Source organism: Podarcis vaucheri (assembly GCF_965113315.1).
Source record: "Podarcis vaucheri genome assembly, chromosome: Z".
Taxonomy (NCBI): Eukaryota; Metazoa; Chordata; class Lepidosauria; order Squamata; family Lacertidae; genus Podarcis; species Podarcis vaucheri.
The window spans coordinates 2,979,141-2,991,920 of record NC_138758.1 but is presented as its reverse complement, the minus strand read 5'-3'; the positions used below and the strand labels follow the sequence as shown (position 1 = coordinate 2,991,920).

Sequence of the window (12,780 nt, the reverse complement as noted above, 5' to 3'; positions counted from 1 at the left end):
AACTTTAAAATCAAAATGGCCAGGACAAAAGAAAAACAACAATCAAGCTTTCCCTCATTACCCATGACTCTTCATTCCCTCCTATTCCCTGAACTGCAAGTTTCAACTGCAAGCTCCCTAAGCTTGTCTTCTGTGTCTATTAACTGCATGAAACACCACATAATTACTGACACAATTGTACTGTTAACCTCCCATAATTCGCCACAGCAAGATTTGCAGAAACTCTACAAAAATATCACCGACAATTTTGCAAAAAACGACATCCTCCACACTTCAGCCATGGAGCCAAACACCCTTTGTGAAGGAAGGAAGGGAAAGGGCCAAATTCCCATTATTCAGCCCTAATAAAGACAAGAGGGGTCACGGCAGGTGGGGCAGGGGGAGAGGCTGCTCTTAAAGGGGGAAGATAGGTATGTGGGATGTTGCAGAAGGAATAGCAAGGCTGGTGGGTGTTTTTAAAGGGACTGCAGCACTTTAAACAGCTGTGCAGCAGAAACTGAAGGAGGGGAGATATGTTTTAGTTTCCATGGAAAGGTAAATGAAGGTGAGGAGCAACATCTGTGCATGACCGTCAGAGTAGGATACCTGCCTCAGGCAGCTGATTTTGGGTGACATAGAAAGGGCAGCAAGCTGTTAATGGTTTTAATGTATTTTTTATGGACAAAGAGCAAGAAAGTACCATAGCTTGTTGGATTTTCTGCTTCATGTGCTAGAAGAAAGTGGCAAGCCTTGGCTACCATGCACATTGATTTGGGGTGTAGGATGAGGCTCATTCGCCACCCCTCCTAGGACAGCAAGGTGTTTTAGTCTAGCTCTGGATAATTGTGTGAGACTATATTGTCTGCATGTCTATGTGCAGTAGACCTTAACGGCTCTGGTTCAGGATTTCCCACAATTTGGTTTGCAGCACTAAAGGAAAAGTCAGAAAGAGAAGAGACTGTGAGGTGGATATGGGCTAAAGAAGCCACAAATCCAATTCCTGCCAATTCTCATAAGTTGGGAAAAGAAGCATGATTTCATAAAGTGGACATTTATCAAGTTTGTGCTTGTTATTCTGATGCTGTCCCTACCCTCCACTTTTGCAAAGAAAACAGTATACACTTAAATTCTAAGAATTAACCAAACTATAATGTTTAAGTGCCTTGTCTAGGTTCAGAAGGTTCTCTGCTTCACAATTATTATTGGTTTTCGTATGAATACTGAACAATTAATTAGATTCCATTTAGTTTTTTACTATTCTAAAGGTAAAGGTAAAGGTACCCTTGACTGTTAGGTCCAGCCGCGAATGACTTTACGGTTGCACGCTCATCTCGCTCTATAGGCTGAGGGAGCTGGTGTTTGTCCACAGACAGTTTCCAAGTCATGTGGCCAGCATGACTAAGCCGCTTCTGGCGAACCAGAGCAGCGCATGGAAACGCCATTTACCTTCCCACCGGAGCAGTACCTATTTATCTACTTGCACTTGACATGCTTTTGAACTGCTGGGTGGGCAGGATCAGGGACCGAGGAACGGGAGCTCACCCCGTCATGGGGATTCGAACCGCAGATCGGCAAGCCCTAGACTCTGTGGTTTAGACCACAGCACCACCCGCGTCCTTGTTACTATTCTAGACCAGATTAAATCAGCAAACCTAAAAGTATATACTAGCATGTCCAATTGAATTCACATTGGGGTTACTTATGGGGTTACTTATATTATAAACCTGCAGCACAATCCTAGCCATACTAACAGTGTAATCCTAACCAAATCTATTCTAAAGTAAATCTCACTGAGCTCAGTGGGACTTACTCCCAAGTAAGTGGAGTTAGGATTGCAGCCTAACCTGGGAATAAATCCCATTAAATTTAATGAGACTTACCTCTCAGTAGATATGCTATGGATTTTGCTGTAGCAAGGAAGTAAGTTACAATGAACTTACTGGGATCTACTTATTGAACTCTGGTCTCCCAGGTTTTACCAGCTCTCTAACCGTTACACTCAAGTGGCTCTCTTTGTGACAAAACACGCAACAGCTCAATAACTGGAGACTGGTTGACAAGAAAAAACATGAATTACCACCTCACTGCATCCTCCAACTTCCTGTGGCCTCTAACTGGCTGCTGGCAGCCTTCATGAGATATCAGAAAAACTCAGGCTGTCCTATGCAAGTACAGTATTCCTTAGGCCTTTAGATTCTGGGTAGCAGAGCATAGTGTGGTTGCTGTTGTTTTCAATTAAAGGTAAAGGTAAAGGTACCCCTGCCCGTACGGGCCAGTCGTGTCCCACTCTGGGGTTGCGTGCTCATCTCGCTTAAGAGGCCAGGAGCCAGCGCTGTCCAGAGACACTTCCGGGTCACGTGGCCAGCATGACGAAGCTGCTCTGGCGAGCCAGCACCAGCGCAGCACACGGAACGCCGTTTACCTTCCCGCTATAAAGCGGTACCTATTTATCTACTTGCACTTAGGGGTGCTTTTGAACTGCTAGGTGGGCAGGAGCTGGGACCGAACGACGGGAGCTCACCCCGCCGCGGGGATTCGAACCGCCGACCATACGATCAGCAAGTCCTAGGCGCTGAGGTTTTACCCACAGCGCCACCCGTGTTTTCAATTATTGCACACCAATTATTTTTTTTAATACGTATTTTAGCCAAGGGGAGAGAGACTGTCCTGAGCAATGGTGTGCTTGGGAAATGAATGCAGAGCAATCCTATTTGTGTATACTCAGATGTAAGCTGCTGTTAACTCCAATGGGACTATAGTGTGGAGGGCATTCATCTTTATTGAGAGACAATGGAGAATGCCTCCTCTGTGGAGCACAAGACTGAGCAGGGTGTATGGAGGCCCTGGGTTACTGAAAGCTAATTTCAACCAGGGTCCCACAGTTTAACTTTTAAAAAGGAGATTAACCCACACCTAGCGCATGCAAAGTGACACCTCCTCCCTCCTGCATAGCTCCTATTTTGCTGAGATTAAGGGCAGATGACAATAATGGAGAGAAGAAGTGCTTAGACTCCCTGGAAAAGACCCTGATGTTGGGAAAGATTGAGGGCACAAGGAGAAGGGGACAGCAGAGGATGAGATGGTTGGACAGTGTTCTCGAAGCTACAAACTTGAGTTTGACCAAACTGCAGGAGGAAGGAAGACAGGCGTGCCTGACATGCTCTGGTCCAGGGGGTCACGAAGAGGCGGACATGACTAAACAACAGCAAAACCCAGAAGGGCAGCTGGTCTCTCCAAAACAGCCATCCTAAACACCTGATGTCCTTCGAAAATAATTACAAATTTCTGCCGAAGCTCCAGTGCCTTTCTGCATCTGACGATCCTGCCCCCGTACCTTAAAACAGCACTCGCCAACCTAATGCCCTCCAGATGTTTTGGACTACAATTCACTCTGGATGCACTTGAGTACTTGGGTAACATTTTCTTTTTATGGCTGGGGGTTGGAGATACAGCTTCTTGCAAAGAGTGCACTTGATCTTAGGTACGCCTCTGATGAAAATCAAAGGGGAAGGATCCAATTCCAAACTATTCCTCCCCCCCCCCAAAAAAAAAACCAACCCCCCCTTCAGCCTTTGCAAATGGAGTGAGCATTCTAAGATTCAGCCCCTCGCTATATTATTTTTATTATCTGGATTTGAGGGGAAGTGGACTCCCCCCCCCCATGAGCCAGTGTATGGGGTAGGGGCCAGCCCTCCTCCCTTCGCTCCTCCCCTCCGGACGGAGAGAGGGAGGTGGACCGACCGCCCAGCCAATCGTATCGCCCTCCTTCCCTCCCCGCTCCCCAGAGCGCGCGCAGCCAATCAGCGTCGCCGTCCTTTCCAAGCTGCCTCCCTGCTCTAGCCAATGGCGCAGAGGGACACAAAGCCGCCGCCGCCGCCGCGGCCCTCCCCCTCCGCGTCCCTCACAGAGAGCGGCCTCCCGCTCGCCCCCCCCCCCGCGCCGTCGCCTCACCCGCGGCTGCCGCCACCTGCTGCCGCCAAGTCAATAAAGGGCCCGGGGTCCCGAGGGGGGGCGGCGGGGGAGAGCGACCGGGGCCCGATCCGCCGCACCTGATCCGCCTCCTCCTTCCCCCTCGGCGGCTGCGGGAGCTTTTCGAAAGTCCTCCCGAGTCCGGAATCGGGAGCCACGCCCCCTCCGTGCCTGAAGCCACGCCCTCCTGCGTCACCAAGATGGCGGCGCTGCGCTTGCGCGACGCTGGAAGGGAGGGAAGCGTGAGGGGGAATTTAGAGGGAGAGCAGCGGGCTGCGAGTTCGAATCTCGACGCCGCCGTTAAGACGTCGATGCTCGACTATTTATTGTAAAAGTAATGTATCGGGTCCAGTTTGAGACAGGCAAACTCAACTCCACACCAAAACAAATAAGTTTTTCTTTTTTTCTGGTCTTTCCTATTAACATCTACATGAAACCGCTACATGAAATGGGGTTATCTGGAGGTTCGGAGTGCGTTGTCAGCAATATGCTGATGACACTCAGCTCTATTTCTCCTTTACATCTGCAGGTGAGGAAGTGGAAGTGCTGGACCAATGTGTCTGGATGAGAGCCAACAGACTGAAGCTTATTATTATTATTATTATTATTATTATTATTAATACTCCGCCCATCTGTCTGGGTTTCCCCAGCCACTCTGGGCATCTCCTAACAGGTTATTAAAAACATGATAAAACATCAAACATTAAAAACTTCCCTAAACAGGGCTGCCTTCAGATGTCTTCTAAAAGCCAGATAGTTGTTTATTTCTCTGAGATATGATGGGAGGGGGTTCCACAGGGAGGGCGCCACCACCAAGAAGGCCCTCTGCCTGGTTCCCTGTAACCTCCCTTATTGCAGGGAGGGAACTGCTAGAAGGCCCTCGGAGATGGACCTCAGTGTCCGGGATGGAGGTGAAGACGCTCCTTCAGGTATACTGGGCTGAGGCAATTGAGGGCTTTGAATGTCAGCACCAACACTTCAAATTGTACTCAGAAACATACTGGGATAAGACTGAGGCACTGTTAGTGGGTGGTTCCCTGGACCAGATGGCTGGGAGGTCGCCTGCTCTTGATGGGGTTACACTTCTCTGGAGGAGCAGGTTCGTAGCCTGGGGGTCCTCCTGGATCCTTTGCTGTTGCTTGAGGCTCAGGTGGCCTCAGTGGCCCGGAGTGCCTTCCATCAGCTTCAGCTGGTGGTCCAGCTACACCCCTATCTGGACAGGGATAGCCTAACTACTGTTGTCTATGCTCCAGTAACCTCAAGGTTAGATTACTGCAATGTGTTATACGTAGGGCTGCCTCTGAAGAAGGGTCAGAAACGTCAGCTGGTGCAGAATTCATCAGCCAGGTTGCTCACCGGGGCAAGACAGTTTGAGCATTATTACACCTGGTCCAACTGCACTGGCTACCAATTAGTTTCCAGGCCAATTCAAAGTGCTGGTTTTGACCTATAAAGTCTTAAATGGCTCAAGACCGCAATACCTCAAGGACCGCCTCTTTCCATGTGAACCTACCCAGACCCTGAGATCATCTTCCTTTTTTTATAATAATATTTATTAGTTTTCCAACAAATTGAACACAACATTACAAAAAACTACAAAAGAAAAAACATACAATAATACAATACAATACAAAAAAGGAAAAAAACTACAAAACATTAACATACAACTAACAAAATACAGTGGTGCCTCGCAAGATGAAAAGAATCCGTTCCGTGATTCTCTTCGTCTAGCGGTTTTTTCTTTCACTAATTTCCACGACCTCCTCACACCTCCCTTTTTGTATTCCACTTCTATTGATCGTTTCAGCAATTCCTTTCCATCTTCCTCTGTTTTCTGTCCTGTAATTGTCCTAACACATTCTAACCTTGTTTTTCCCTTTAATACTCTAATAATCTATTTATACTTAATTCCTTATAACATTTCTACTAAAGCCATATAACTTCATTCCAACATCTTTCTAACATTCTTTAATTTTACAGTATTTCTGTAAATAGTCTTTAAACTTTTTCCAGTCTTCTTCCACCACCTCTTCTCCCTGGTCTCGGATTCTGCCAGTCATTTCCGCCAATTCCATGTAGTCCATCAACTTCATCTGCCATTCTTCCCTGGTGGGTAAATCTTGTGTCTTCCAATATTTCGAGATGAGTATTCTTGCTGCTGTTGTTGCATACATAAAAAAAGTTTTGTCCTTTAACACCAATTGGCCGACCATGCCCAGGAGAAAGGCCTCTGGTTTCTTAAGGAAGGTATATTTAAATACCTTTTTCATTTCATTATAAATCATGCCTTAATCCTTGGGCACGTCCACCAAAGGTGAAAGAATGTACCTTCAGTCTCATTACATTTCCAACATTTATTATCGGGCAAATGATAAATTTTTTGAAGCTTAACTGGTGTCATGTACCACCTGTAAATCATTTTCATAATATTCTCTCTTAAGGCATTACATGCTGTAAATTTCATACCTGTGGTCCATAACTGTTCCCAGTCAGCCATCATTATGTTATGTCCAACATCTTGTGCCCATTTAATCATAGCTGATTTCACCGTTTCATCCTGAGTGTTCCATTTCAACAGCAAGTTATACATTCTTGACAAATTCTTAGTTTTTAGATCTAACAATTCTGTTTCCAATTTTGATTTTTTCACCTGGAACCCAACTTTTTTGTCCAATTTGTATGCCTCTCCTGAGATCATCTTCCGAGGCCCTTCTTTTTGTGCCTCCTCAAGAGGTCCGGAGGGTGGCAACACGAGAACGGGGCCTTCGCTGCAGTGGCTCCCTGTCTGTGCAATGCTGTCCCCAGGGAAGTTTGCCGGGTGCCTTCATTAGACACCTTTAAACAATGATTCTTCAACATCAACTTCTTTGGACTGGTCATGTTGTGCAGATGCCTGATTATTGTCTTCCAAAGCAACTACTCTATTCTGAACTTAAAAATGGAAAGCATAATGCTGGTGGTCAAAAAATATGTTGAAAGACTCTCTCAAGCCAAATCTTTAAAAACGTAGTATAAACACCCACAACTGGAAAACACTGGTCTGCAAGTGATCCAAGTGGAGAACAGCCTTTAACAAAGGTGTCATGGGCTTTGAAGACGCTCAAACTCAGGATGAAAGGGAGAAACATGGTAAGAGGAAGGCACGCTTTGCAAACCTTCACCATGATCAACTCCCACCCCGAAACCAATGTCCCCACTGTGGAAGGACGTGTGGTTCCAGAATTGGCTTTCACAGTCACTTATGGACTCACTGTTATGACCATGTTTATGGAAGACAATCTGACACGGCTACGAGGGATCGCCACAGAAGAGGAAGAAGAAGACACTTTTAGGTACCAGGCAAAAACGTTCCTTTTTAAGCAGGCCTTTGGCTGATTTTTTTGACATCCTATGCCCTTTTAAAATGTGGGTTTTGGGGGAGTATTGGGTTGTTGTTTTTATTTTGATTTGATTATCTATTTTGTGGTTTTATATTTTGATTTTGTTCTGTGAACTGCCCTGAGACCTCCAGGTATAGGGCAGTATATAAAGTACGGTAAATTAAAATAAATAAATATTTGTAAGAGTTGGAAATCCCTGTTCACAATAATAAGTCATGGAGAATGACAAAGCTCTTGAAGAGATACATGGACACTGTTTCTAGTTGTATATTAAAAAAATATTATTATTTTGATGAACACTGAAATGTTTACATGTTTCTTGAATTGCCCTTGTATCCTCCTCCAGCCACGCCCTCTGAGACCCACTGGTGGAGAAGGTAGCCCACCATACAAAGGCAAAATTTATACCCACTGCTCTGCCCACTTGCCTCAGGTTCTGCCCATCGCTTACCTATGGGCCCCCTGGCACCTTTAAGGACAGCTTCTGTGCGCTCCTTTTCAAGTGGGTGAAAGTGTCCCCTGTTGCACATCCACATGCTTGAGCAACAGTGATTCCCTAGGGACCAGAACTGGCAAACCTAGAAATGCAGAACATCCACATGTTGTCTTTAAGTACAACTCCAGGTTGTTATGAAAGGCTTTTAGTTCTTACTTAAGGAGTAACCTATGGCTCTTCAAGTGGGTGGGTGGGTGGGGGATATCATTGAGCTCTCTGAACTGTGCTATTTCAGAACCAGTTTTCTGGCCATCAGAGGGAACTCAATAAACCCGCCTATAAAAAAATCTCTCCAACATTTCTCTGATGAAAATAGGGATGCCCTATTCCATGATTTTATTATTATTATTTATACCCCACCAATCTGACTGGATTGCCCCAGCCACTCTGGGGGGCTTCCAACAGATATAAAAACATAATAAAATATGAATCAATAAAAACCTTCCCTATGCAGGTCTGACTTTAGGTTGCATGAAGAAATGGAGGCAGTAACAGATTTTACCTTTTGGGCTCCATGATCATGGAAGATGGTTAACAGCAGTCACAAAATTAAAATATGCCTGCTTCTTGGGAGAAGCAAGTCAAATGACATGTCTTGTATTTTGACTGTAATTCGTTCAGCTAAGCAGCTAAGCACGCTTAGAGCTTGTAAAGCCTACATTGCAACTGATTATCATTCACCCCAAAGAGAGGGATATGGATTTTTTTTCCCTGCACTGCAGAGAAGATACACACAAACATAGTAATACTATGACAAGGTAAAGGACCCCTGGACATTTAAGTCCAGTCAAAGGGGACTAGGGTTGCGGCACTCAGAAGAAGAGTTTGGATTTGATATCCCGCTTTATCACTAACCGAAGGAGTCTCAAAGCGGCTCACATTCTCTTTTCCCTTCCTCCCCCACAACAAACACTCTGTGAGGTGAGTGGGGCTGAGAGACTTCAGAGAAGTGTGACTGGCCCAAGGTCACCCAGCAGCTGCATGTGGAGGAGCGGGGAAGCGAACCCGGTTCACCAGATTACGAGTCTATCACTCTTAACCACTACACCACACTGACTCTCATCTCGCTTCAGGCTGAGGGAGCCGGCGTTTGTCCACAGACAGCTTACCAGATCATGTGGGCAGCAAGACTAAACTGCTTCTGGCACAACAGGACACCATGATGGAAACCAAAGCACACAGAAACGCCATTTACCTTCCCACCGCAGTGGTAACTATTTATCTACCTGTACTGGAGTGCTTTCAAACTGCTATGTTGGCAGGAGCTGCAATCCAAAGAGTTTGTATAATTAAACGCTCCTCATTATTCCTCACCTCAACCTCTTTGAGGGACAATTCATCCGGGAGTTGAGGGTAGGTAGAATTACCTGTCCAAGGTTTACCAACACCACCATCTTCCAAGGCGCCCCTAGCGGGCCCCCCTGATCCTCTTTCATTTTCAATGAGTCTACCTTCAACATTCTTAAATGAACATGCAACAGAACCAATAAAGTTGTTTCAGAAATAAGGATTATACAAATAAAACTTGCTCCGCCAGCCTAGATGAAACAGAGGAAGGATGGTCGGGGTGGGGGTAGTTTGACCTCTCTGTTTTTGTTTTTTTAATATATAAATTTTATTAATAATTTTCCAATACATATTTTTACATTCTAGTCAATACAACTAAACAATAATCAATGACTTCCCTTCCCCGCTGCCAATACTAAGGCATATTTTATTTAATTCAGATCCCCCACCTTTTCATTATTTCTTCATATAAACTGCTGTATTTACTCCTGTTAACAGTTTAGTTAATTTACCATGATTCTTCAAATATTTTACAAACATTTTCCACTCTTCGTTAATATCTCCTTCCTCTTGTTCTATTATTATATTAGTTAAATTTGCTAACTCTACCTATTCCATCAATTTCATCTGCCATTCCTCCTTTGTTAGTATTGGTCTCTCTTTCCATTTCTCGGCATATAACATCTGGGCTTCTGTAATTGCATAAAGGAATAAAATCCTTTGATCCGGGGGACAGCTAGTCCTAAAATACCTAAGAGAAAGCTTTCTGGTCTTTTTATAAAAATCTTTCTAAATTTTTTTCCCCATTTCATTTTATGTCATCTCCTGGCCACTCTTTGACCAGTCTCTGTCTCGCATCTTCTCACTTCCTGATCTCTGAATATCACATGCAAATTACAGTGGAGAAAAGAACTATGGTAATCGTTAAAAACCCACCATCATGATGGTAGACAATATCAGCGAACAAAACTCAGACTCCGGTCTTGCTCAACATGTGAGATAGATATGCTAGTCTTGGTCTTACCAGAATTACTACATGCATTAAGAGGCTGATTGTGTTTTCAAAAAACTATTGGTTTGATTGGGAAGGAGATTCTTGAAGCTTGTTGAAAGGGAGTTGTGATGACTATATCCTGTACTCTGACACCCAGATACCTTGCTAAGGATGGTGGTGATCACTGCTGCCTGTAATCGTCCCTCCACTTACCTGGGAGTAAGGTGTATTGAGCTCCTCCCTGAACTGAACAGGGAAACAAGCCACAAAGTGTCTGACTTGGCTGAGAAATCCATTTTTTGTTTGCTGTTTTCAGCCCCCATTCCTGCAGACTCAGGATTTTCATTCCTCCTTTTGAAAAATAAAGAGACCTCGTAACTTGGAAGCAGTGGTCTTCACAAGCTCAGCAGGGTGCTCTGGACTCTGGTCTCTCTTTGCAGCCGAGTCCTTGCTGGGTCATGGAGCAATCCAAAGTGGAGTACCCTGATCTGGCTGCGGTTACAATGGGACCATTCCTTCTCCAGCCCTTTGAGGAGTTTCTGTGCTCCTGCTGGCGAAGACAGTGCTCTTCCTCTTCCTCTGCTATACTGAGTCAGCATTTCGGGAAAGACCACAGCTCAGTTGCAGAGCATCTGCTTGGGATTCAGATGGCTCCAGGTTCAGTCTTCAAGGGTATCTCCAGCTGGGGCAGAGAGACCTGCTGCTTGAAACCAAAGCCATTGCTGCCAGTCAGTGTAGACAATACAGTACTGAGCTGCATGGACCAAAGTCCAGACCCAGTATAAAGCAGCTTCTTATGAGCAATCCACAGCAACCCTTCCTGGTCAGTCATTGCCACATATGCCATAAATGCATGAGTGAAATTAAGATATATTTTTTTACCCAACCTGCATAACATCACAATTGTTTACAATGAAGTGCACTTGTCATTTTACTGCCCACCCACTCAATTAGGAGGGGTCCCCTGGGAGCACTTTGCACCCCTTCTTTGTTTCAGCAACCCTGTAATATTGTTTCATGCACACCCCATTCTTCAAGCAGTGTGAGATTCCAGGGGTCCAACCACCTGCCCAGGCCCTTGTTTCATTTTGTAAATGAGGCACGGCAGAGACTGTGGTCATATATATATATATATATATATATATATATATATATATGCAGGTTTTGGTGTCTTCGGGTGTCTTCCCGTGTAAGAGTCGGGGTGTCTGGGCGACGTTTCGACGAGGTCTCGCTCGTCATCTTCAGGCTGGTGCTTTCGGCTTCTTGTTACTGGAACAGAGCAGAGTCTGGTGTTTGAGTTCCTATAAATACTGTTGAGGGGTGTGGTGTATAGCCTCCAACGTTCTGGGCAGAGAGGAAGTTCCTAGATTAGTGTGCCTCTTCTTCTTTTGTTCCTTAATTACTTGAGGGATATCTTGAGTGATTTCATGAGTGATATTCTGAATACCACTGGGTGGGTCATTAAGTGTAGATTAGTTGCTAAAGCTTTTGTGTCTTGACCTCTTGAGCTTGTGAAGAGTTTTTCTGAGAAGATGGCTGTGCTGCATTTAGTTGTGCTCTGGCTTGGCTTCGTGTATAGGGGCGAGCTGTGGTTTTGTGCCTTGTGTCAGCCAGATCTGTGTAGGGATTGCAGGGGGGTGCAGCATCCGGAGGTGCCACTATAGTTTGGCTACTGGATGGAGTCTGTAATATGTCTGTGGAGAGGGTCTGGGTTTGGGTCTGGTGTGGTTGATTGGTGACGGCGTTCTGTGTGCCTCTGGTTCTGGTGTCGGTTTTTGTGGGGAGGGCTAATTTCCAGATGTCTGGCAGGCGGGACGTGTCGTCACGCTTGTTCATGTTGTGAGGGTGTTTCTCTATCTCGATGGCTTCCATGATTATTCTCTTGTGGTGATGTTCCATGTTAAAGAGCAATTTGGAATCTGCAAAATTAATTTCGTGTCCTGTTTCTTTCATGTGTTGGAAAAGAGAGGAAGTTTTTTCTTCTTTTTTGACGGCATTCTTGTGTTCTGCGATACGTGTATTTATTCGTCTGTTTGTTTGTCCAATGTACGTGGCTGGGCAGACTTTGCAGGGTATTTCATAGACCCCTTGGTTTTCCAGCTGGATTTTGTCTTTTGGGTTTCTGAGGATATTGGCTATTTTTTGGTTGGTGCAGAAGGCTGTTTTGATATTGTGTTTATGGAGGATTTTGCTGATTTTGTCTGTAGTGCCCTTGATATAAGGAAGGAGGGCCATGCCATTGTTTTCTTCTGTGTCTTGGTTTTTGGGGGGTGTTTCTTTTTGGATTAGCTTCGTAACCCTGTTTTTCTGGTATCCATTGGCGATTAACACATTTGAGAGATTCTGTAACTCAGTTGTCAAGTGGTCTTTGTCAGCCAGGCGTTTGGTTCTGGAGATGAGAGTCTTGGCTACGGAGTTTATTTGTGCAGGGTGGTGGTGTGATTGTGCATGTAAGTAGCGGTTGGTGTGTGTTTTTTTCCCTGCACCCCCCTGCAATCCCTACACAGATCTGGCTGACACAAGGCACAAAACCACAGCTCGCCCCTATACACGAAGCCAAGCCAGAGCACAACTAAATGCAGCACAGCCATCTTCTCAGAAAAACTCTTCACAAGCTCAAGAGGTCAAGACACAAAAGCTTTAGCAACTAATCTACACTTAATGACCCACCCAGT

The 12,780-nt window shown here is 45.2% G+C and overlaps 1 protein-coding gene across 2 annotated transcripts in view; it reads right to left on the bottom strand.

Moving 5' to 3' along the window:
• KLHL13 (kelch like family member 13) overlaps nt 1–4,124 on the bottom strand; it is an 83,815-nt gene extending 79,691 nt beyond the window's left edge. The window contains exon 1 of one of the 2 annotated variants that reach the window (XM_082207437.1): nt 3,931–4,124. The gene's annotated coding sequence lies outside the window, so the exon portion shown is untranslated. The remainder of the gene's footprint in view (nt 1–3,930) is intronic. The other variant, XM_082207432.1, reaches the window with a different exon arrangement.
• Between the last annotated feature and the right edge of the window lie 8,656 nt (nt 4,125–12,780).